This window comes from Schistocerca nitens, chromosome 8 (assembly GCF_023898315.1).
Source record: "Schistocerca nitens isolate TAMUIC-IGC-003100 chromosome 8, iqSchNite1.1, whole genome shotgun sequence".
Lineage (NCBI taxonomy): Eukaryota > Metazoa > Arthropoda > Insecta > Orthoptera > Acrididae > Schistocerca > Schistocerca nitens.
Genome location: NC_064621.1, coordinates 566345744 through 566368392, shown reverse-complemented (window position 1 = coordinate 566368392; position 22649 = coordinate 566345744).

Genomic DNA, 22649 nt, shown 5'->3' with positions numbered 1-22649 from the left:
CATAGTAATCCTCTCACTCTCTTTCTTTTTAAATCATTACACATACATCTCATTATATTTTACAAGGTTTATGTAATTGTAGGAACAGTTTGAGGTTTGATTCCTTGTATTTTATATGACTGAAGTTAGTAACTGCCAGATCCCTGACACATACATACTGCCGATAAAATCTTTTATACTAACTCTTACGGACATTTTATTCCACATTGCCATAATACCAGCTATATAACTTATTTTTATGTAGTCAGTATCTTCTGTTCGAGCTACGTAATGTTTTATAATTTCACTGTTTTCGTTAAGATGCTCTTTTTTCTCTGTAGTAGCCTTTTCTTTGTACCTTGGATCACAATAAACCTAATTTTATAATTTATTCTATGATTTTTTTCTAAATGATACGAAACCTTGTTTTCTTTTGACAGATCAGATTTAAATTTTTGAGTTATGTAAGTAGACTTGACAATCTGAGCTCGGTAAACGTGACTGATAAAGGTACTGAAATCACCGGCAGTTTAGGAGATTGAAGTCGGGGTGAATTCCGACGACGTTTGGACTGATTCCGTTGGTGAGGAAGCTTCCGTGCCTCAGTGATAGCGATAGCTATACCGTAACTGCAACCACAATGGAGTGGTATCTGCTGAGAGACTAGACAAGCGTGTGGTTCCTGAACACAGGTAGCATCTTTTTAGTAGTTGCAGTCGCAACAGTTTGGATGGGTGACTGATATGGTCTTGCAACACCAGCGTTACTGTGCTGGTACTGCGAATGGCCGAAGGCAAGGGGAAATTACAGCATTTAATTTTTACCGAGGGCATGCCGCACTCCTGTATGGTTAAATAATTATGGAATCCTATGAAGTAAAATATTTCGGAAGTGAAATAGTCCTCCACTTGGATTTCGTGGCGGTTACTACTCAGGAGAATGTCGAGAAACAAAACTGTCGTTCTACGGATTGGAGCGGGGAATGTTAGATGATTTAATCGAGCAGGTACATTAGAAAATTTAAAAACGGAAGTGGGAATTAGTGAAGTTTGGTGCAGGAGGAGCAGGATATTCGGTCTGGTTAATACAGAAGTAGATTTAATAATGAATAAGAAAATAGGAATACGGGTAAACTACTACAAACAGCATAGTGAAAACATTATCGTAGCCAAGATAGACATGAAGCCCACATCCATCTCAGTAGTATAAGTTTATATGCAAACTAGCTCCGCAGATGACGAAGAGATTGAAGAAAGTGTGATGAGATAAAAGGAATTATTCGGATAGTTAAGGGAGACAAAAATTTAAACTTGATGAGCAACTGAAATTCGATAGCAGTAAAAGGAAGATAAAGAAAAATAGTGGGTGAATATGGACCTGGGCAAAGAAATGAAAAAGGAAACCGTATAGTAGAATTTCGCACAGCGGATAATTTAATCACCAATAACACTTGGTTTAAGAACCGTGAAAGAAGAGTGTATACTAAGTGGAAAAGACCTGGAGACACCGGTTCTTGAGGGTTCCAGATGAAGCGTCAGGTATACAGTAGAAAATGAGTGGGTATCGTTGAGAGATGAAACAGTGTAGTCAACAAATGATCAAATAGATAAAAAGGAAAGGTTTAGTAGAAATCCTTGGATAACACAAGAGATATTGAAATTAATGTTTGACAGGAATAAATATAAAGAAGCTGTGAAGGAAACGGGTGAAAGGGAATACAAACGTCTAAAAATGAGATAACCAGGAAATGCAAAATGGCTAATCAGAATGGAATAAAGGACAAATGCGAGGATTTAGGAGCACGTATCACTACGGGAAAAACCACGTACCGGAAAATTAAAGATGTGTTTGGAGAAAGGTAAAGCAGCTGTATGATTATGAAGAGCTCAGGTGGTAAAACCGGTGCTGAGTAGAGAAGGGGAAGCTGAATGGTTGCATGAGTATTTAGAGAGTCTATGCAAAGGAGATAAACGTGAGGGCAGTGTTACAGAAATAGAAGAGGACGTAGATGATGATGGGAGACATGATATTGTGAGAACAATTTGACTGATACCTAAAAGACGCAAGTCGAAAAAAGGCCCTGGATGTAGACGACATTCCGTCGGAACTATTGATAGCCTTGGGGTGAACCGGCCATGACAAAACTCTTCCATCTGGTGTGGAATATGTATGAGACAGGTGACACATCCTCAGACTTCAAGAAGAATATAATAATCCCAATTCAATGGAAGCAGATGCTGACAAGTGTAAATATTACCGAACTGTCATTTTCATAATTCATGGTTATGAAATACTAGTACAAATAATTTACAGAAGAATGGAAACAAAACTGGTAGAACCTGATCTCGGCGAAGATCAGTTGTGATTCCGAAGTGTAGAAGCACACGAGACAATGCTGACCCAACGATTTCTCTTAGAAGACGGGTTAAGGAAAGCAGTACCTATGTTTATAGCATTAGTAGACCTAGAGAAAGCTTTTGACAACGTTGAATGGAATACCCTCTTTAATATTCTGAAGGTATCACAGGTAAAATACAGGCAACGAAATGCTATTTACAATTTTTGTAGAAACCAGACAGTAGTAATAAGAGTCGACCGGCGCGGAAAGAAAGCAGTCGTTGATAAGGGAATGAGACAGGGTTGTAGCCTATCCCGCGATTATTCAATCTGTAAACTTAGCAAGCAGTAAAGGAAAATAATAAAAAAAAATTAGCAGGAATTACATTTCAGAGAGAAGAAATAAAAATTTTGAAGTTTGCCAGGCAATGAGACTGTAATGCTGCCAGACAGAGCAAAGGGCTTAGAATAGCAATTCAATTAAATGTTCAGTGTCTTGGAAGGAAGAAATAAATGATAATTTATAATAACGAAACAAGGGTAATGGAATTTAATCGAATTAAATCAAGTGATTCTAAAGGAATTACAGTACGAAAAGAGACACTAAAAGCTGCAGACGAGTTTTCTTCTTTGAGCAGCAAAATAACTAATGACCAAAGCAGAGAGGTTTTAAAATGTACACTGTCAATAGCAAGAAAAACGTTTCTCAAGAAAAGACATTTGTTTACATCGAATATAATTTTACGTGTTGAGAAGTACTTTCTGAAAATATTAATGTGGAGGGTAGCCATCTATGGAACTAAAACATGAACGATCTACAGTTTAGACAAGAAGAGAATAGAAGCTTTTAAAATGTGGTTCTACAGAAGAATGCTGAAAATTAGATGGGTAAATCACGTAAGTAATGAGAAGGAAGTGACTATAATGGGGAAGAAAAGAAATTAGTGGAACAACCTGACTTAAAGAAGGGATCGATTGATAAGACACATTCCAAGACATCAAGGGATCACCAGTTTAGTATTGGAGGGAAATTTGGGAGGTAAAAATTGTAGAAGAAAACCAAGAGATCAATACTGTAAGCATATTCAGAAGGATGTAGGTGCAGTAAATTTTCAAAGAGAGAGGATAGATGAGAGAATAGCATGGAATGCTGCATCAAAGCAGTCTTGGGACAAAAACAGATTCCTGATAGATACGTACAGTCAAAGTAATTTTAGATATTGGCAGCGTTGGTAATTTTGTTTACATGTAACTTATTGCAAGGAATGATATTATTACTGTTTATGGTCAGATGTTCTTCGCTCTTCATAGTTTGGTTTACACTATACTAATGTATAAAAAGCTTTTGTGCGACACCACCGCATGTAATTCCTCTCGTTACATCAGATTTGTCTTTTAGTGGTGTACTTAGTCTTGACAACTGAGCCATTTTTGTTGTACGATTTTCAAGGTCTTTCCTGTACAGTCTGGCTGTGTAACAGAGGTGACAATAATATAGGTACTTCAACAAATTTAATTTTGAACTACGTGAGTTATTGCTTTTACTGTTTGATAAGATTTCAGTATGATGTCATAAGATGTTGGCTCACATTCTGAAGTATTTTCCTGTTAATAGACCTATGCATAGGTTTCGAATCAGAACCAAATTTTATATTATGGCTGGTAGTAACTATTTTCCACATGTTTCGTGTGATTAAGATATATTGTTGGTACAACACAAAAATGTTATTTTTTTATTTTTATAACATCATTTTTACTGTCCTTTCTTTGAAATCCTTTGCCGGCCGGTGTGGCGCTTCAGTCTTGAACCGCGCCACCGTTACGGTCTCAGGTTTGAATCCTGCCTCGGGCATAGATGTGTGATGTCCTTAGGTTAGTTAGGTTTAAGTAGTTCTAAGTTCTAGGGGACTGATGACCTCAGATGTTAAGTCCCATAGAGCTCAGAGCCATTTGAACATTTGAAATCCTTGTTTGATTAATAGCTTATTTTTCGACTGATTGTATGCCTCTTTGTGACATGATCTTTGGCTTCACTTCGTCACCTCTTAGATGGTACTCTTAACCTGGACTGTCAGTAGTCTGCCTGTTGTTGTTTGAGACAGTGCTGTAATGCTGATTATTTATGTTTCTTACGTTTTTAAAGTCACTCTGTTCCTTCATGCCATGTTTAAAAGCATGAATGACATATGATGCTGACTTTGTAAAAGACATTTTTCGTAAGTAGAGTATTTAAAATCTGTGATTACGATTTCCTTTGCAAATCGTATTTCGGTTTTGAAGTTCATTATTTTCTGTTGTTTCGCTTTATGTGTACAGTACTGTGAAGATAGTCTTGTAACTGAAATCGGTCGTGTATAATTTGATTTACAAGGCAGCTTAACGTTCATCATTCATTTCAATAAAACCCCCGAATGGGTTGCCTCCTGAGTATGCATGATTTGCTTGAAATTTGTGATATCCCTTGATGATCGGTGGTTTCCAAAGACAGAAAAAGCTCTGAAGGTCCTACCAGGAAGCAGCATCTTACTGAAACTCAGCCAGCGGTAACAAGAAATGTGACACGAAAACATCGACGTCCTGCTGATGACTCTAATTGGCCGAGAGGCCTGAATGTTAAAAAAATTTCATGGACCGGTTTGGAGTCTATCAGATAGAGGAGTCATCCAACAGCCCTCGGGATGTTAGGACAGGTGACACGGACCCTGTGACGCGGGGATGGGGTTTGAAAAGAACTGTACGTATTAAGTCAGAAGTGAGTGATCTTCATTGATTATTGAAGTCGTTTTTGGATTTTGTGGTAAGAGTAGCGACTTAATGAGTCATAATTTGCTAGGTGGGCAGCTATCTGGATGTAGTGTTTCATAAGAATGAGGTGCAGGACCTATAGAAGACAATAACTTGCATTTGCTACGACGGAGACGTGTGTTTGTTTTGAGAGTGTCCTTCCACTTTTTAAATTTAGATTGTTGTGTGTGTGGAGGAGGTAGTGTGGCGTGTCGAATAGCACGTCTTTTTTCCATGGCGGCAGAGATCATCGTCATCGGTGTGTGTGGCAGTGGCATCGCCAAAGGGCAAATTTGCCTCGACTGCAGCGGTGGCGCAGTTGACGGAGTGGATGGACGGATTCGTGGAGTGACGCGGAGGGAGCAGTTCTGAGTGGAGACAAGTTTGAGCTACTCAAGGATCTGGTGTGCGGAACGGTACAGGATGTGACGACGGTTAGCACGTGCGGCGCTGTCGTGTGAAAAACAGCCCGCTGGAGCGGTTGCTGTCTGCCCGGCTGGAGGCACAGCATTGCAGTGGAGCTGAGGGACGGCGTCAGCAGATCGTAAGGAGCACAACCTGAGTGGTTTTGCGGTTAATGGCGGCATCCTGGTTGCCTCGTGTTTGTCACAGAGCGCCGTGTTGTGTGAGAACGTGACCGAAGTGTAGCCACTTGTAAAGAACTACTTGAATGAAGGCCTGGGTATGATGAGTAACGACGTGTTTGTACTGACGGTATGCAAAGCCTGCGGCAGTGTGTGTGTTATGAAGAAAGATTAGGGCTAATTATATCACTACACACTTTGGCTGTGACTAAGAAGATTAAATGAAGGTTATTTGTTTCTCACTACGACCGTGAAACAGTAGCTTGTTCAGTGGTTTTAAGAACTGATTCTAGAGGATGAAAAGTATTTAAACCGATAATCTCTGGGAGGTTGCAGGGGACATCAAAACTAATATTTTTCCCTAATGTCATTTTTTTCCTATTAGGAGTACTTAAACCAGTAGAGAAATATTTCTCTGGCAGCAAATTAATTGAACCAACAAACACTTTTCCATTTTTTATGACCAAAAGGCAATACATTAACACAACCGAATTTTAGTTACAGTACATTTTCAAAAATGCCTCCATTGACACGTAAACAAAGGTTACACCGTCGGATCATGTTCTCTCGGACACGGGCAAAAACCCTAGGAGTATCCTGAACTGTTCCTGCTGCTACTACTATCCGGGTAACCAGATCCTCCTCTGGCGCAACAGGAGTTGCGTAAACAAGGTTGTGCATCTCTCCCCACACAAAAAAGTCCAGAGGGGACATATCTGAGGATCGATCAGGCCATGGTACAGGAACACCTCTGCCAGTCGACGTTTTTCGGAACCGTCGGTCTAGGAATCGACGCACACGACGACTAAAATGTGCCGGCGTCCCGTCATGTTGGAACCACATGGATTTTTTGTACGGAGCGGGACGTCTACCAGCCATTCTGGCAATGCTCTGGTGAGAAAATTGTGATAGTGCCTGCCATTTAATGGCCTAGATAGCAGATACGGCCCAATGAAACAGTCCCCAACAACACCGACCCACACGTTAAGAAGAACCGCACTTGATGAGCGCTAGTAACTGTGGCATGTGGGTTATCCTCACTCCAACCATGCGAATTGTGCATGTTGAAGACTCCATCACGCCCGAACGTTGCTTCATCAGTAAACAACACTGAGGATGGAGGTGTAAGATGCATATCACACTGTTCCAGGTACCACTGCGAAAACTGTGCTCTGGGTGGATAATGAACTGGTTCCAGATTGTGGACAAGCTGTAAGTGAAATGGACGTAACAATTGCTCTCGAAGGACTGTTCTTACATTCGTCTGATTCGTCCCCATGTTATGTGCAAGCACGAGTGCCGATTGAAGGATCCCACTCTACAAACTGCAAGACAGCTTCCTCAAATTGCAGCGCCCTTAAAGTGCGACGGCGTCCCTGTCCAGGTAATCTGCTAAATGACCCGGTCTCACGCAGACGTTGGCACACAGCAGCAAAGGTCGTATGATGCGGGATACGGCGATTAGTGTATTGTTGTTGATAAACCCGCTGTGCATCTTGTCCGTTGTGGTGCGCTACGTAGTACGCACCAACCATATCAGTGTACTCACTCCAGGTGAATCGCTCCATTAGTAAACGGAGACAATGCGCTACTACACTGGTGGAAAGCAGTTGCCTACAACTGAAGAGCGTAATACGCACTCTAACAACTGAAGATCATAATACGGCCTCTAACAACTGAAGAGCGCAATACGGCCTCCACCGGTTTAAATAATCCTCATAGGAGAAAATGACATTAGGGAAAAATATTTGTTTTGATGTCCCCTTCAGCCCCCCAGACTTTGTCGGTTTAAATACTTTTCACCCTGTATATGTAGCTCTTGTGACCGAACCAATGATTCACTCAAGTGCGTTAAAATTTTATTTTTTCTTACCTTATGTTATTAAGTTGTTATAGCTGTAGCTGGATGAGTATTTATTTAGACATAAGCGTGGGTAACTTGGTAGTGTTCTTGGTAGATGGTGTTTTAGTTGTCGGATGATGGTAATTAGAGTAGACCAGTGTCTAGTTAGTTTCTACATATTTATTTAAGTGTTATCTGGCTTCCTAAGTTTTTCAGTTCTCATGTATGATGAAGGCAGAGTGCCCGACGTTTTAAGTTGTTGTATTGTTTCTTCATTGCTCGCTCTCGAGCCAGAATGAATTTGCTTTATGTTATTGTAAAACGTTATTACCTATTTGATTGTTCTTGTCTTCCTAAAGTTCTTTGGGGCTACAGAGTATTTTATTGCTTTACTGTAATCGGTTTCTGCTTTGTCTATTCAAAATTTTGATCATTAATAAATTATAGATAAAATGAGCCACTCGTCTGCACAAACCCCAGACCGAACCCCACTCCACCTACATCCCAAGCTACAATACTATAACCCGTTGGAAAACAGTATCGTGATTAGAATGAAATTTTCACTCTACAGCGGAGTGTGCGCTGATATGAAACTTCCTGGCAGATTAAAACTGTGTGCCGGACCGAGACTCGTACTCGGGACCTTTGCCTTTCGCGGGCAAGTGCTCTACCTTGCTTTCTTCCAGGAGTGTTAGTTCTGCAAGGTTCGCAGGAGAGCTTCTGTGAAGTTTGGAAGGTAGGAGACGAGGTACTGGCGGAATTACAGCTGTGAGAACGTGGCGTGAATCGTGTTTGGGTAGCTCAGTTGGTCCATCACTTGCCCGCGAAAGGCAAAGGTCCCGAGTTCGAGTCTGGGTCCGGCACACAGTTTTAATCTGCCAGGAAGTTTCAGTATCGTGATTGTTTGCAGTAATCGTTCGCCAATCCAGTGGTCGAATTTGGGAGATTTTTTTATATGTTAGATACAATGCTACATTACATTGACTACTGGTACACAAGAAGTGACTAATTTATCGGCGCACAACTTGATGCAATGATCCTTGACTTCCGGAAAGCGTTCAGTACAGTTCTGCACAGTTACCTAATGAACAAAATACAAGCGGTTGGAACGTGAGATCCGCTTTGTGACTGAGACTGCGAGTTCCTGGCAAAAAACGACACAGTTTGTCATTTGTAACGGAAAAAATGCCAGCAGTGCCAGCCTTTCAGCTTGATGTTAGGGAATTTCTGAATAGCTTCAGAGTGTATCGGAAAAGAGGAAGTGCTGTGGAGTATCCAGCTGTATCACCCACTTTATGCTTTATTCTTCTGTCTACTGTAAGGAAATAGAGTACGCAGCAAAACCACAAACAGAGGATGCTGTAATAGAGATAACTGAGCAGTCTTGCATTGCTATTTTATTACAAGCAGTTGTACCTCTGTTCTAACTAGTTCCAAGATGCGTTGCGTTGCAGTGTGATTATTTTGAGTATATACCACATTATGCTACAGTTTAATATCAACGAAACCAAAAACATTTCATTTTTAACTACTTTAATTAAGGAAATCTTCCGTTTCAAAGAGTGTATACATTAGTTTGGAACACTTTGTACGAGGTGTGGCTAGAAAAAAACCGGACTAGTACTGGTGAAACAATAAAACGAATGCAATAAGGCTGAAAGTCGCGTGGCCTGTCACGTGACTCTCGCTCCGCCTACTGCTCGATTTTCATCTGCCTCCTGCACTCAGTCTGCCCGTGGCGTCTGTTTTAAGTAGTTGACGTTTTGTCTGTGCGTCGGAAAATGTTGAGTGTACAGAAAGAACAGCGTGTTAACATCAAATTTTGTTTCAAACTAGGAAAATCTGCAAGTGAAACGTTTGTAATGTTACAACAAGTGTACGGCGATGATTGTTTATCGCGAACACAAGTGTTTGAGTGGTTTAAACGATTTAAAGATGGCCGCGAAGACACCAGTGATGACACTCGCACTGGTAGACCATTGTCAGCAAAAACTGATGCAAACATTGAAAAAATCGGTAAACTTGTTCGACAAGATCGCCGTTTAACAATCAGAGCAGTGTCTGAGTTAACAGGAGTTGACAAGGAAAGTGTTAGGCAGATTCTTCATGAAAGTTTCAACATGAACAAAGTGTGTTCAAAAATGGTTCCAAAGTGTCTCACAATTGAACAGAAGGAACGCCGAAGAATGATTTGTTCTGACATCCTGGAAATCATTGGAAGTGATCCCACCTTCTTACAAAATGTTATTACTTGCGATGAATCGTGGTTTTTTACTTACGATCCCGAAACTAAACGCCAATCGATGCATTGGAAAACTCCTGGTTCTCCACGACAAAAAAAAGCACGAATGTCAAAATCGAAATTCAAGGCAATGATGATTGTTTTTTCTTTTTTTTGACATCAAAGGGATTGTGCACATTGATTGGGTACCAGAGGGACAAACAGTGAATCAGCATTACTACATTAGCGTCCTGGCTACCCTACGTGAGCGAGTACGGAGAAAACGGAACGATTTGTGGAGAAAAAAGTCATGGATCCTTCACCAAGACAATGCCCCAGCTCACAGTGCGTTGTCAGTGAAGACGTTTTTGGCAAAACACAACATTCCCATCTTAGATCATCCACCCTAATCATCTGATTTGGCCCCCTGTGACTTTTTTCTTTTCCCTAAAGTCAAGTCAGCTTTGAAAGGAACTAGATTTGAGACTGTTGAAGCAGTAAAAGAAAAAGCGACGGAAGTAATGTATGGACTTACCGAAAATGATCTGCAGCATTGCTATGAACAGTGGAAAATTCGTATGGAGCGGTGTAGAGACCGAGGAGGAGAGTACATTGAAGGAGATAACATGAAATTGTAAATAATTGTAAATAAATGTTTTTTCCAGCATCAGTCCGGTTTTTTTCTAGCCGCACCTCGTATTTGGAGGACGCCATTGTACGGCAGTGACACATGGACTGTGGAAAAACTGGTAAAGAAGAGAATAATAGTATTTGAGATGTGGTGCTACAAAAGAATGTCGAGAATTAGGTGGACTGTTAAGGGTAAGTGATGAGGACGCTTTCCCTGTCTGTGAAGGAATGGCAGCCCGTTCTTTCTCAAGAGCCGAAACCAGAGAAGGTAGTGATGGGCGCCGCTGTATGGAGCGAAGTCGATGTTCTAACTCTTCCCAGTGGTGTTCCATTGGGGTTATGTCGGGACTTTGAGCAGGCCATGGCATCACCTCACAGATGCTTCACTATGCCACGATGATCGACAAGCTGATATAAACAATCACTTCCTCCGAACTGTCCCTCTGCTGTATACAGTACTCGTTATTCTAAAGTGTGTTCGTCTCATTCCGCATTTAGCATTTTCCTTATGTTCTGTTGGGGGACCATGTCCTAACCACGAGAAACACATCTACACCGTAACACAGCCTCCTCCGTATTTGACTGTTGGCACTACACGTGATAATATCTAACGATCTTCAGGCATTCATGAAACTCAAACGTTTCGATGAATTGCCTCAGGGTATAGCGTAACTCATCGCTACAAATCACTTTTTTCCAGTTATCCACTGTGCACTTGTGTCGTCCTTTATAGCACCTCAAGCTTCGCTAAGCATACACTACAGATAAGTGTGGCTTATGTCGACCTGATGGACGATCGTACCCCCTTCTTTTTTACTGCATGTGTGGAGTAATTGTTCTGGTTTGACTGCTGGTAGCACCGAGGAACTGACGAGTGTTCCCTTTCGCTGAGTTAAGGCGTTTTTGTACAATCATCCTGCGCAATGGTCGACGGACTCTATCTCCAGTGCACGAGGTTTCCCTGGTATTGATTTAGCTGTTGTTGTTCCTTCGCGTTTTCACTTCGCTACCATGTCATCCAAGAGTCGACTTGAGCAGCTTCAGAAGGGTTAAAATGTGCCTGATGGAATTCTTACTCAGGTGACATCATCCAGTGACTAGCCCACCTTCGAAGTCACTGAGTCCTCGTGACCGACGCATTGCCTCGCGGGATTAGCCGTGCGGTCTAGGGCGCTGCAGTCATGGACTGCGCTGCTGGTCCCGGCGGAGGTTCGAGTCCTCCCTCGGGCATGGGTCTGTGTGTGTTTGTCCATATGATAATTTATGTAGTGTGTAAGCTTAGGGACTGATGACTTTAGCAGTTAAGTCCCATAAGATTTCACGCACATTTGAACATTTGACCGACGCATTCTCCAGTTTTACGGACAACGCAATACTCCCCGCCACGTTTTATACAGGTTGGTCGGCCTCACGTGACGTCTAATATTCCATTTCCGCATCACTTAGTGGTGTCCGGATACTTTTGTTGTGATACTGCAGGTCTTTCCGACGCAGGATAAAATCTGTAGAAGAGGGTCGCGGGAGTCGAGTTCGGGTCGTCTGAGTCTGCAACGACATGATCGTGACAGTGAGCGAAACTGCGAACGATAATCAGTCGTACTTGTAGTGCGAGAACAATGTTATCTTTTCCTATCGCACCCCCCGAAGGTCGGCGAGCGTTTCCGCGTCTTTCTGGTCCGGCTAACCCCGGCAGGCAGAGAGGTATGTGAGGCGCCTATTGATGCAGGTGTGTGCGTCACGCGAGAGCGCGGCAACCCCGGGAGAAAGGACGCAGAGCGTGCGTGGGCGCCGGAGGAGCGGCGGAGCGGAGCGCGCTCTGCTGAGCTGCAGCGGTCTGCTCGCGCGCCGGAGACACGGGTCCCGTTACGGCCGACCCGCGGCCGGCCACCAGCCTTATACGGCCTGCGTCGCAGCGTCGTAGCCAGGCCTAGGCGTGCCGAGCCTAGCCTAGCCTAGCCTAGCAAAGCGTAGCGAAGCGCGGCCTGCACGGCGACCTCGAAGCGCCGCTCCGTTTGCGGAGCGGACGGGCGCTGCCGCCACCAAGACAGCGGGATGGCGAGGGGAAGCGGAGCAAACAACGTGGAGGGTGCAGGACTGGAGTTCAGTGCTCCGACGATGGCGCGGTCACCACACAGGCGAAGATGCGGGGTCCAATCCCGGTGGGCGTCACAATCCCTGCCTCTCCAGTTCAAAAATGGTTCAAATGGTTCTGAGCACTATGGGACTTAACAGCTGAGGTCATCAGTCCCCTAGAACTTAGAACTACTTAAACCTAACTAACCTAAGGACATCACACACATCCATGCCGAGGCAGAATTCGAACCTGCGACCGTAGCGGTCGCGTGGTTCCAGACTGAAGCGCCTAGACCGCTCGGCCACTCCGGCCGGCGCCTCTCCAGTCTTCCCCTCCTAAACTCCCACACAAACGCTACCTGCACTCACCCATACTTCCAAACATACTTGCGATATGAATAATAATAACACAAAATGTTTCAACCTATTTATATGAATCACACAGACGATAATACACTCCTGGAAATGGAAAAAAGAACACATTGACACCGGTGTGTCAGACCCACCATACTTGCTCCGTACACTGCGAGAGGGCTGTACAAGCAATGATCACACGCACGGCACAGCGGACACACCAGGAACCGCGGTGTTGGCCGTCGAATGGCGCTAGCTGCGCAGCATTTGTGCACCGCCGCCGTCAGTGTCAGCCAGTTTGCCGTGGCATACGGAGCTCCATCGCAGTCTTTAACACTGGTAGCATGCCGCGACAGCGTGGACGTGAACCGTATGTGCAGTTGACGGACTTTGAGCGATGGCGTATAGTGGGCATGCGGGAGGCCGGGTGGACGTACCGCCGAATTGCTCAACACGTGGGGCGTGAGGTCTCCACAGTACATCGATGTTGTCGCCAGTGGTCGGCGGAAGGTGCACGTGCCCGTCGACCTGGGACCGGACCGCAGCGACGCACGGATGCACGCCAAGACCGTAGGATCCTACGCAGTGCCGTAGGGGACCGCACCGCCACTTCCCAGCAAATTAGGGACACTGTTGCTCCTGGGGTATCGGTGAGGACCATTCGCAACCGTCTCCATGAAGCTGGGCTACGGTCCCGCACACCGTTAGGCCGTCTTTCGCTCACGCCCCAACATCGTGCAGCCCGCCTCCAGTGGTGTCGCGACAGGCGTGAATGGAGGGACGAATGGAGACGTGTCGTCTTCAGCGATGAGAGTCGCTTCTGCCTTGGTGCCAATGATGGTCGTATGCGTGTTTGGCGCCGTGCAGGTGAGCGCCACAATCAGGACTGCATACGACCGAGGCACACAGGGCCAACACCCGGCATCATGGTGTGGGGAGCGATCTCCTACACTGGCCGTACACCACTGGTGATCGTCGAGGGGACACTGAATAGTGCACGGTGCATCCAAACCGTCATCGAACCCATCGTTCTACCATTCCTAGACCGGCAAGGGAACTTGCTGTTCCAACAGGACAATGCACGTCCGCATGTGTCCCGTGCCACCCAACGTGCTCTAGAAGGTGTAAGTCAACTACCCTGGCCAGCAAGATCTCCGGATCTGTCCCCCATTGAGCATGTTTGGGACTGGATGAAGCGTCGTCTCACGCGGTCTGCACGTCCAGCACGAACGCTGGTCCAACTGAGGCGCCAGGTGGAAATGGCATGGCAAGCCGTTCCACAGGACTACATCCAGCATCTCTACGATCATCTCCATGGGAGAATAGCAGCCTGCATTGCTGCGAAAGGTGGATATACACTGTACTAGTGCCGACATTGTGCATGCTCTGTTGCCTGTGTCTATGTGCCTGTGGTTCTGTCAGTGTGATCATGTGATGTATCTGACCCCAGGAATGTGTCAATAAAGTTTCCCCTTCCTGGGACAATGAATTCACGGTGTTCTTATTTCAGTTTCCAGGAGTGTAGTTTAAATTATTTGTTTTATTCAGTTGCTTGAATCACACGCAATTAATTTTTTCGGTAAAGACAATTTTCAGACTTGAATAACAAGGTATTGCGTTGTATAAACTGAAGAGCCAAAGGACCTGGTGAACATACGTAATATCGTGTAGCCCCTGCAAGATCCCCTCGATTCTAAACTGATACTGTTATTACTCAGCTTAGTCGCGAGTCCACAGAGGATGGTATATGTGAGACACAGTATAACTGGTCAGCATTGCCACCCGGAATTTGCGAGTGTAAGTCGGACCTTCCTTGATCCGCCTTGGTGGGTCGTGTCGTCGGATTTCCTCCTACCTGTGCGCGGTGCAGCTCCCGTAAATGTAGTCCCGTGCAGATTCTTCATTGGCGCATTGGATGTCTCTGTCGGTGGAAGGTAATTATCTGAAATTGCTGTCGATCAACTTTGGGGTATCTATTTACTCGAAATTAACATTCAGAATGCCGTAATATCACTTTTATTCTTATTAGATCAATAATGAAACACTCATGTCACAAACTACTCGTAACCGAGAGCATGGCTACCATCGAACAAGACAGGAAGAACTCTCAACGCCGACTGCCGACTTTGGTGCGCAGTCCGTATCTCTTACTAGTTTCGTCACAGTTCGTAGATTTCTGATCAAGTTCGTACTTACTAAGGTATGCATTTGTTAATGAACGGGTGTGAATTTTAAAGAGGCAAAATTATGATTAATAGTTTTAAACATCCAGAGGCTCCTCCTAGTATTCATGTTGTCGTAAATGACTTTAATTATTAAATATAAATAAACAAAATCGGTGACTTTGGCGCCAAGATGGTGGTACTTCCCGTCATGTATATTTCCCAGGCTGACGCTTGTTGCTACGGTCCAGCGCCGAGCCCCACCCCACTACACGCGACGTATGGTCGCTTCGTCACCTATCCAGCCAGCGTGAGAAATACTCTCCGATTCATGGCCGGCTACGGACTACAACACTTCCTATCGTGAATACATCAATAAGAGACAATAATTTATTAAAACTGGTAAAAATGTCTTCCTCACGTAAGAGGCACCTTACACCCCCCCTCCTCCCCCCCCCGAGCACGCAGAAGTGCCACAGCACGACTTGGCACGGACTCGACTAATGTCTGAAGTAGTGCTGGAGGGAATAGACACTGTGAATCTTGCAGGGTTGTCCATAAACCCTCAAGAGTACTAGCGGGTGGGGATCTCTTCTGAACAGCACGTTGCAAGGCATCCCTGATATGCTCAATGGTGTTCATGTCTATTGTGTTTTGTGGGCGGCGGAAGCAATTAAACTCAGATGAATGTTTCTGGAGCCACTCCGTAGCAAATTCTGGACGTGTGGGATGTCGCATTGCCCTGCTGGAATTGCCCAAGTCTGTCGGAATGCACAATGGACGTGAATGGATGCAGGCGATCAGACAGGATGCTTACGTACGTGTCACTTGTCAGAGACGTCTCTAGACCTATCAGGGATCTCATATTACTCCAACTGCACACACGCACCTCCGTTACAGAGCCTCCACCAGCTTGAACAGTCTCCCGCTGACATGCAGAGTCCATGGACTCATGAGGTGGTCTCCATACTTGTACACGTCCATCCGCTCTGCGCTGTCTAGGGCGCCTTGTCACGGTCCGCGCAGCTACCCCCCCCCCCCCCCCCCCCCCACCGTCGGAGTTTCGAGTTCTCCCTCGGGCATGGGTTTGTGTGTTGTCCTCAGCGTAAGTTTAAGTTAGATTAAATTAGGGACCGATGACCTCATGACCTCAGCAGTTTGGTCCCATAAGACCTTACCACGAATTTCAAATTTCCATCCCCACGATACATTTTGAAACGAGAATCTTCCGACCAGGCAACATGTTTCCAGACATCAGCAGTCCAGCGTCGGCGTTGATCGGCCCATGCGAGGCGTAAAGCTTTGTTTCGTGCAGTCATAAGGGGTACACGAGTGGGGTTTCGGCTCACAGTTGCTGATGGCCCAGCCTTGAAATCTTCAGGAATTTGCGGAAGGGTTCCGCTTCTGTCACGCTGAATGATTCTCTTCAGTCGCTGTTGGTCCCGTCCTTGCAGGCTCTTTTTCCGGCCGCGGCGATGTCGGAGATTCGATGCTTTACCAGATTCCTGATATTCACGGTACACTCGTGAAACGGTCGCACGGGAAAATCATCTCTTCATTGCTACCTCTGAGATGCTGTGTCGCATCACTCGAGCGCAGACTATAACACCACCTTCAAACTCACTTAAATCTTGATAATCTGCCGTTGTAGCAGATATAAACGAGCTAACAACTGCGCCAGACTCATGTTGTCTTACAGAGGCGTTGCCGACCGCAGCGTCGTGTTCTGCCTGGTTACATATGTCTGTATTCGAACAGGCATACCTATACCAGTCTCTCTGACACTTCAGTGTGCATGTATCACGCCATTGCATTTCATTAACTGATATAAGGTCTTCCTGCCACACAATCAATTGTTTTTTTTTTTTTTTCCTCATGTAAATGTAAACTTGTTACAGCACGGTTGTGCCGCCATCAGTTGACATTCTTGATTGTAATCTGTAAAATTCGAAATCGTTTTAAGTGATTATTATTATACCAAAAATTACATAGATTTTGTCTCTTGTTGTGATTATCTGAATTTTGCTACATTTTCGGTTATGTATCGCCCTCTGTACAGTGTCACATATTAGTAGCTTGTCATCTGAGCCTAAATTGTGTTAATGTGAGTTTGGCTTGCTAGTTAACTGAGATAAGTTACTCCGTTTTTGGGCGGAATATTTATTGCTGGACGATAAATAACACATCCATAATAACAACAATTAAATGCTGAAGCCATTAAAGCAACAATCGAAAAATATAGACTGAACTGGGGTTAACACGCTGACCTAACACACTTTAACATCATTTAGTTGCAGATGACAAGACACCGACATCCGATAATGAACAGAGAGTCGTACTTAATCGTATCATGTAGAAAACTTAAGGTAATGACGTCAACAGACACAAACAGTTACAGCTCTAACTTTCATTAGAATAATTGTTTCTCAAAACATGATCACATTTTATAGATTTGAATAATGAACACCCACTGGCGATGGTATTAAGGTGCTGAAACGAGTTTGGGTCATATGGAAACACAGTGCGTGCATAACAGGCGAATCCTATATTCAGTAATTTTGTCTGCAAATACGACCACTCCAAGCACAACGAAATCAAATGATGAATAAATCGGCTTTAGTGAAGAAAGAAATAAGCAGAATTAAATGATAAATTGGGATCGTTGTGTATGCGAAATAGATCAGGACATTCATGTAATAAAAAACAAAGACGCGTAATTATGAAGTACTCGAATAAACAAGAACGAGATACTTTAAACTAAATACAATATCCGAATATCAAAGAATAAAGTACTTTAAATAGTTATCGACAGATAAGAAAAAAAGGGCTAGAAATAAATGCTAGTACAAATAACTCTTTCAATCTGGTACAATGGAAGAACTGCAAAAAGGGATCCAAAAAATAAAAAACAAAGGTCGTCAGGCACTGATAATGTAAACATGGAATTGGTTCGATGTGTGTCTGATCAGCTAAAGCTTATACTTTTAAGTTTTATTAATGTCTGTTGACTGAGTGGAGGCGCGCTAGACGAATGGATAGCTTTGGTATGTCCTGTTTTCAATAGACGTGGTTTTAGAAAAGGTAGATCATGTTTTGCTTGTCTTTCCATTTTGGCACAAGTGAGAGGGATTCTCACTGCACGAATGGGACAGGATCTGCGGATATTAAAGAAGGAAACAGATAAGGCTGTCCACTGTCCCCTAACATTTTCAATGTTCACATCGTCGATATCATACATAAATGACTGACTAGATTAAATGACAAATTAAGGAATAATAATTTTAATTTCATGTTGCTACTGTTTGCTAATGATCGGTTTATAATAGACTCTGAGGAAAAGGTTAAAGCTGAGACAAATTTCCATTAAATATGTTTTGACAGATAAAAGAAAACTGACGTCATTTCTAGGACTGGACTCAAAATGAGGTGAAAAAAATCTGAATAAGGAAGAGAATTTAAATATTTAGGGTCCAGTTTTAAATTTACTAAATCAGATGACACAGAGGTAAAACTGGCCAGATTCACACTTTTTGTGAAATCATGCAATGTACATTAAAATTCAAAGTTCAGAAATCAACATTAATTAAAGTTTACAAACAAATAGCCTTGGCTTTGCTCCTCTATGGTTGCGAAAATTGGACAGTAATATCAGATCAAATACGACAGATAAAACCATCACAGATGAAGTTCAAATTCTTTGTAGAAGAATATTTATAACTGGACCATAGAAGAAAAATAGTGGGCCTCTACCACTCCAGGTGCAGTCACTACTGTTGCCAGATCTCCACCAAGGTTAAGGTCGAAGACACCCTTCTGCCTCATCCCTCCTCTCCCCCTTGCTTCCCTCTCGAGGCCAAATGGGTAATTTCAGAATGGTAAAATAAAAGGTGCTTTATCCTGGTTGTCAAGGATATTAGTGCAGAAAGAACGGTTGCCAGATTAATGTTGGAGAAAAGTACCTTCACCTTGCTAGAGATCTGGTGATAGTGCAGACTGCACCCATGGTGGTACATTGCTGTTACTAAGGAACAGTAACATGAGACAAGATTTAAATGTTGAACCCATTAGAACTATAGTTAGAAAACATGAGTCTGAACTAGAAAGACAACGTCCAATACACGTCTAATAACAAGAAAACTAAACCTGTTTTACTCTATAACTCAACATGAAGAAGAGACATTGGACATCCATTAAAGGTATTGGATGGGAAATTTTGAGGCACAGCAGACGAAAAGATCTAACACTTAGGGAAGAAGAAAATGATGATGATAAAGTGTTTTAATATAATAATACTTTGTTTACATGAGTAATTAGTAAATAAGCCAAACACTAAAGAGTTAGCAATTCTGAAGAACATATCATTTGAAGGGAATTTGCACAAAAATTTAAGAAAATATGTCATGCAGCAAATTTAAAAACTTTAACAGTAACAATCTCTCATAGTTTTCACAATATGATAGTGTACGCAACGTAAAATTGAAGTGTGTTTTCATCATTATCAGTGTTTAAATTAGCAACACGACTATGGCTACATAAGAGTATAAGTGAGAGGAACATTGTTTTTTTGAGTCATTTCCATGCCTGTTCAGGACGTCAGTCTTCTTGTGAGTGCATGGTTTTTCCCTTTCTGTCTTCCCCTACTCAACTTCCTTTCATACGTCATTCATACCTGTAGGATTACAAAATTAGTCTAATTTGTAATTAAGGCAAAGGTCCCGAGTTCGAGTCTCGGTCGGGCACACAGTTTTAATCTGCCAGGAAGTTTCATATCAGCGCACACTCCGCTGCAGAGTGAAAATCTCATTCTGGTAATTTGTAATTGATAGTCGATACAGTGAACGTGGAATCGTGTGCCTTTACCTGGCTAGAATATCACTGGACAAGTCGTAAACTCACCCAGACGGGCAGGCCCTCACAGAAGGAACTGAAAAGCGTCCTGTTTTAAATGTACATTGTAATTAACTAAAATTCCTTACTGTCTTTGAGACTCCTAGTTTTACGCTACTTTATTCTCTGAAAGCAGTGATATTTGGAAATTAATATATGCAGAAATATAAACACTTCTACGGATATGTGTTTGGAGATATAATGACCGTCAAGACACTCTCCTCCCTCCCTTACCACCTTTGGACCTGCGACAAATAATTTATCACATTAGACCTTTACTGTAATGACTTTTTCTAATGGCAAATCATCCAGACCGGATTTCTGACAATGATTTATGAATATTGAACCTACCAATACCACTTGTTTACCTTGACATATGGTATACTCAAAGCAGCAGATACTGTAATACAATTAAAGCAGATACATATCCTGATTGGCTGGGAGTCTCTCAAGAGAGTTTGTGAGATTCCAACTTCAAGTTCCTTGAACTGAATTATCACGTACTGATGGCACGCCACAGACGCCACGAGACTGGTAACAGAATAGTAAGTTTCCGTTAGATGCCAATAGCAGTCGTGTGGGATCCAGCGCATCCAATATCGTATGGGATCCAGCAGATCCAATGGACGACGCCCACTGAATCACGCCTCCAGCAGTTCTGGACTATGAGCGCCCTCTTTCTTTCAGAAAGTATCATCCTAGTCGACACTGTGATAGCTGAATTCTACTTCGTGCTATATTATTTGTGATAAGTATTTGTACACTTAGAGAAGTACAAGTTAAGTGACTCTTTTGTTTATTGTGTTAACTTGTTCACTAATCATTTCTGCTCCAGTCCAGCTTTCCTACGAAGACATCACTCTGGAGCCTACCTGTCCTTACCTCTGTGAACGCAGTCGTACACAACAGAACATTAAGTTTAACAAGGAATCTGAACCACATCTCGTTTGTGATAAATCTTCACATTACTCTACCAGGGAAGTGGGACCTCCAATTTAACATGGTATCTGAGCCACGTATACTTCACTGAAACTTGAAGGCTAATATAAAGTCAGACTGAAAATACCAGTGTCTGGCCAGGATTCGATCCTACGAGCGTACCGTCTCCAGACTCCTACTTTACCACTGAACCACCAAGCCTGACAATACACGTACACATACTGGGTAGTATACTAAAGGTCGTAAGGACGTGAGGCATCGTATAAGACAATGAAGACAATGTCATGATATGGAGTAAAGCACAGTTTGGAACCAAGAACAGTGCGAGAGGATACAGACACTGCCTGCCTCGGAGCGTTGCCCCCATTTGATCAGCACCCTTCAGCAAAGCAAGACTTCCGTGATAACGCTCCGAGTGTCGGTGCCCTGGGACCAGCTTTCGACAAGGACGTCCGTGTCGGCAACGCGTGCTGCCAAGTGCGACAGCCAACCCGGACATTGTCTCTGTTCCAGAACATTTGGCATGGCATATAAATCCAGCCATTACCATGAAGTCAGCAAGCAGCAGTAGCATTTGAATTCCTCTAGGAGCAACGGTAATCATGGGCAGCAATGTTACATGAAGTCCATGTTGTTCAGCGCCGTATCGAAGAAGCTGCCGTCTCTACTGTCACCAGGCTCCCAACCTCTACATCTACATCTACATGACTACTCTGCAATTCACATTTAAGTGCTTGGCAGAGGGTTCGTCGAACCACAATCATACTATCTCTCTACCATTCCACTCCCGAACAGCGCGCGGGAAAAACGAACACCTAAACCTCTGGCCCCCGCCTGCGAATTCGAGCAATCGGCCACTCTACCGCCCTGTCGGGTTTACAGCCCGGAATCCAGCCATCCAGCACCTGCCGAGGCATTAACGAGGGGGTTCTATGTACCACACCTCTGGGCGGCGCAGCATATGATCAGGGCAGAGCAGCTGTACCCGGTCGGCGCGACATGGGCTGGGAAATGTAGGGCCTTCTCCTTGCGAAGGTCCCGATCAGTAGTATTGCCTGGGTACCGTGCCGGAGGTCGGCGCACTGGGGGAAGGTCAACACGTATTCGCTTCGCTCGCAATCATCGCTAGCAGTTTCGAAGTCCAGTGTTTGTAAACAAACAGCAACTATCTTCTACTGCTATACCTGCAGCCATCTTCGGGCAGAAAATCGCCTCCCACACCCATCCATCCGCATTCCGCTTACAATACGAAGGATGCCGATACCAGGAACATTAATATTACTGGAACTGCAGCTTACGTGCGAATTTACAGTCCTACGTCGTATTTCAAATATAGTTAAACGAATTTAAAGGAAAGAAATTTTTTTCACAGATGGAATAGCATTCTTTAAAGAAATTATAGTATTTTCGTTACTAGTTAATCAATATCGATGGTCATAGCAGTTTACTGACATTAGACATTTAATCAGAACTTTCGCAAATTTTGTACTGAAATTTGAAATAACAAATCAGACATTTTATCGATATGCTTATGCAGTTTATAGTAGTGAAAAACTCAACAATAATTGTTTCGTGTAAGACAATATTTTAAAATTTGCTTTAAATAAAACGTACAATTACATTAAAATTTTGTGCAGTACAATAATTAATATTATATTAATGACTCTCTTGTATCCGTCTTCTTTGTTCTGGGAGCAGACATTACCGGGCGCATGTCTGCAAATTAGTACCTCTTACGTAGAGCTCACTGTGAGCATTTATGAGGTGGAAATCTTGGTAGAAATGCTTGTGTGGGGCTCGTGGAGAGATGATAGTAAAAACTGTTAGCACTGAAGATATAAAATCCTTCAAACTCA